The sequence below is a fragment of the Drosophila busckii genome, chromosome 2R (genome assembly GCF_011750605.1).
Source record: "Drosophila busckii strain San Diego stock center, stock number 13000-0081.31 chromosome 2R, ASM1175060v1, whole genome shotgun sequence".
NCBI lineage: Eukaryota > Metazoa > Arthropoda > Insecta > Diptera > Drosophilidae > Drosophila > Drosophila busckii.
The window spans coordinates 17,934,294-17,938,953 of NC_046605.1; positions in this window are offsets into that span (position 1 = coordinate 17,934,294).

The window sequence follows — 4,660 nt, forward strand, 5'->3', positions numbered from 1 at the left end:
CTGCGCTATATTCTGTTTAAATTTTAACTAAATTGCAATCAAAATAATATTATATAAAACAAAAAACAAAACCAACACATAAAATGACAATATAAAAATTATATTTAATAAGCGAAATTAACTTAATATAATGTATTTTTTGGAAAGTTACGCCTCACACACACTCGAAACTAATTGTAAATATATATTTAATAAACAATTATAAGCACTCAATCATAAGCACAAATTTAGCATACGTTCTGCCTAACAAACTGTAAATAATTTATTATTATATAATATATTTACATTTAGTCAAACAGACAGACTCACACAAAAGCAAACAAGCGTTGTCTATTTAAGAGCAAACAAATGAAACTTAAAATAATAATTGATTCAAAAATCAATATGCAAGCAATATTGTGCATTATTTTATTAAACTCTTTTTTTTTTTTTTTTGCAGCCATTAAAGCTATAGCTTTTCCTTTTAATTTGTTTGTTATTTCTCAGCTCTTTGGTTTATGCAAAAATTTATTGGCATCATAATTTAATTGCATGAGTGGACAGCAAAGCAAATAAATGTGCCCACAGCAACTGCAATTTGCATAAAAATTGTTGTTCAAAGCAAACAAAAATTAACTATAAAACAAAAATATAAATAAATAAATACAAACTAAGCTAAATCAAAACACAAAATTGCAATGCAAAAATTTAAAACAAATTGCAGCAACAGCTGCAACTAAATTTAAACAAACAATATACGAAATATTTAAATTCATTATTAAATAATAATAGACACTGAAAATTGCAGCAAAAAAAAAAAAGAACAGAAATATAAATACAAAAAAAATGTTATTTCTTATACGAAGACTGAAGATGATGATAAAGATGCAAAAAAAAATGAAAATAAAATATGAATAAAAACAAAAAATATATAAAATTAATATATATGGCAGTTTTCTTCTTTTGTGCGTAAATATGTTGTCTCTATAAATCAAATACTTGGCAACAAAGCCCAACAACCAATTGTCCTGCTAAACTCACAGCAAAAACATAAAGCAAACAAACAACAAATTTGTTGAACAAATAAACTGCTTGTTTGCTCAAGCTCAAGCTCAAGCTGAAGCAGCCTGACATATTTTCACAAGCTGAAATAAACTGTAACCGAAAGCGCATAAATCTAACACTGAATCAAGTGTCATAGAGCCAAGCAACTTGAAACGCCTATCAAACGCACAATGAACACGGCCTGAGCACAAGGAGTGTCCAATGCTCTGCTCATAACTAAGCATGTTATATAGCTGAGTAAGTGAGGAGGACATAGGGGAGGGGCGGCTGTTTGTTCAATTCGTGCTTTTGCTTTATTTTTTGGGTGAATTCCAAGAGTTGGTTGAACACGTGTTAAAGCAAACTTGAGAACTCGATTGGATATTTGTGGCTTCGCTTCACTCCGCTCATGTTGGCTAAATGTCGCTAGATAATTCATAGACATTCGTAAACCAAATTACAACAACAAAACCTTTTGTTTATATTCAAATGTCATTGAAGAACAATATTATTTAGTTCTTATTATTCCGATTCCAAAAGGTTATGCATTTTCACTCTCCTTTTCATCAAATCTGTCGATATACGAATTGCTCTTGTAGTTCCGGAGATACGCAACGTTTTGTGATTTTGACCACTTCGATCGCTCGCCAATCGATAGATATTCTTCCGGTGAGTGTCGAGTCCAAAAACTTAGCATTCGCCCGTGGTATGGTCACCTTTATATGTAGGATCAGTGTTGCTTAATGTCAAATACTTTTAGAATGCAGAAGAAACTTAGCCAAGACAACAACCTAGCGTCTTGGCATACCCACGTAAAAAAAAGTGTTGCATACCAAAGGCTGCATAACAAGGGAGATCATCGAGAGGAAAATATTCATAATTAGCATAAATTCTGATACATTTGTGGAACCAAATTAACTGTTCTATACCATTTTATATGGACAAACAAGCACAATTTTAGTGAATATAAGTTGTTTACTCTATTATTTAGCGAATTTATCAACAAACGAGATGAAATGTCAAAGCTTTAACTCAGCCAAATGGCGTCCGATTTAAGAGTTTTATGTCTCGCTAGACTCTTGTAGATGCATCTGATTGTAAGCGAAACTGCATTCGAATTTGGAAGTTATAAGAATTTTGAAAGTTCTCAAAGTTCTTAAATCTCAAATGTAATACTGCAACTTTGTTTTTAGCATCAATACGAGCATAACACATTTAAGAAACGGACGATTTTTCAGAAAGTTAGGGCTAAATACACCAATGCAGGCAACTTGCTTTTGTTTTTAATTTCAAACTTTGAGGAGCTATAATTTAGCGAAAAATTCCACATAACAGTTGTATGCATATTTAGACACATAATGATGTAAATAAACATTTTCTGATTAATTTGATTATTTTCAAAAATTTGTAAGGTAACGTTACGACACGTTACATCGGTTTACCGATTTTTTTAACTTTTCAAGTCTGCATCTATGTATATGTATGTACATAAATTTGACATCAAAAACGAAAGTCTTACACAGCTTCTGTATCTGTCCACTTAATCAACTTTTTGTTAATGATGTATAATGCATATAATGAAAACGTATTTGAGTGAAACATCAAGCCTTATAAGGCTTGGTCAGCGAAGTAAACTAAACTCCGTTAATTCCTTCAATTGATACCGGTGCTAACTATTGCCTGTAATCGAAAAGATACTTACCGTACTTACCCTAGCGTTCAGTTTTATCCAATTGAAATTGAACTTTTGACCTAATGATCTCATATCCGCTTATATCCTAGGCACTAATATCCTCAATTTATATTCAGTTTATATCTATTATGTTTGTTCATAATTATTCCTTTGTTATTATTATTATTATTCTGATTTGTTTAAGTTGCCCAATTAGGTAACAGTGCACATAATCCTTGATATAATTTCTTAAATAAAAAAAAAAAAAAAAAAAAAGAAATTGAACTTTTACATTTAAAATGAACTTACTTATTTTTTGAATTAAATACTACTGCATTTAATATTTTCTTGATGCTATACAATACAAAATAATCGCTAAACCAGATTGGATTGCCGACAATAATAATAAGTTTAAACTTTTAAAAGCTCAAAGTCTACGAAATGGAATCGGTTTTGAGCTTCAAATGTATTTAATTGTAAATAAATAAACTATTTTCAAGTTATTTTATGAATTTCCAAGCTTATACATTAAAGTCTTGACTTACCCCTGAGCCATTTGAATACCTTTGAAGCACAGAGACAAACAACAGCACATTTAAATAATTTAGTAAATAAATCTGCCAGCTGTATTAGCGCTTTATGCCAACTGGCCCACTCATTGGGCGCTACCACTCACCCCTGTGACTATAGAGGGGAGTGCGCAGAGTTGTTGTTCTTCCTGTTTGGTGTTGAATGATAGCAACTCATTTGTTTGTTGAGCCAATTCAGCGAACACCTGCGCTCAAAAATGCGTTTTGTGGCACTGTGAATAATATGTTCTAATTAATATGTCGACCATACAATAAGCAACTTGGTGTGGACCATTTAATTAAGTGAAAACGCCTTGGGCTTGCGCTTGGAATTGGAATTGGTTTGAGTTTTATTTGAGGCTGCATAATCGTCATATGAAGTGTCATAAAGTGCAGAGCATGGGTTTGTCGAAATCTATGAATGAGTGGAACATTAAATGCAGCCTCAAGTTGCGTGCACGGCAGCTTTACGGCCGGAGAGCAAAGGAGAGAGACAGAGAGAGCCGTAAATAGCTTCACGGCTATAGCGATAGCAGCAGCTGAGTTACGACTTAGCCAGCATTTTAATTGCCAAGTGTCTGCCATTTAGGAAATTATGCCGAAATGTGAAATTTGTTATAGGTGCTTCATAGATACAGATACACACACACATAGACAACCAGACAGTCGTAGCTGTAGCTGTTAATACAACTGCATGCATATAAATTTAAGTGATGCTGGCGTATAAAAAATTAATGGCCACAAATTTGTTAAAACGATGCGCAAACGGCCAAAGCCAAAGCCAAATTGGCCAAACACAGGCAATTGTGGCAATAGAGCAATTCTAGGATATTGGCTTTAATGTCTGACCAGAATAATAGCTGAAAGTAATTTTTGTAAGAGCTTTAACCGCTAATGTAGGAATAGTACTGCATACAGAGTCTGTTCATTTTTAATGAAAGTGAAAAGGAATGCATTCAATTTGAATTAGCATTTTTAGAATGAATTCTGTTTGAATTAATTCCGGGGAATGCATTCAAGATAACAATTCAAATTGAATCTTAAAAAAGGAATTCATTCAATATGAAAATAATTCTTTTTAGAAGGAATGTGCGCGTAATTTTAATTCAGATTGGAAAAAGTGAATGCATTAACATGAATTAAATTCAAAAATGATTTGAATCTTTTACATCTCGATACAGGCTAAAAATCATTTAAAGCTGATAATATTATTTCGAAATATTCCAGAAACAGAAGAAGCATCAGAAATGGTAGAAGCCTTGATATATTTTATTCAAATGGAGAAAGGAAATAATTTTTAATTAATGCGTACAATTTATTTTGAATAGCAATTGACTTTGATAAGTTAATTTAATTTAGTTTTTATTTAAATTTAAAGCAAATTGTATTTCAGTAA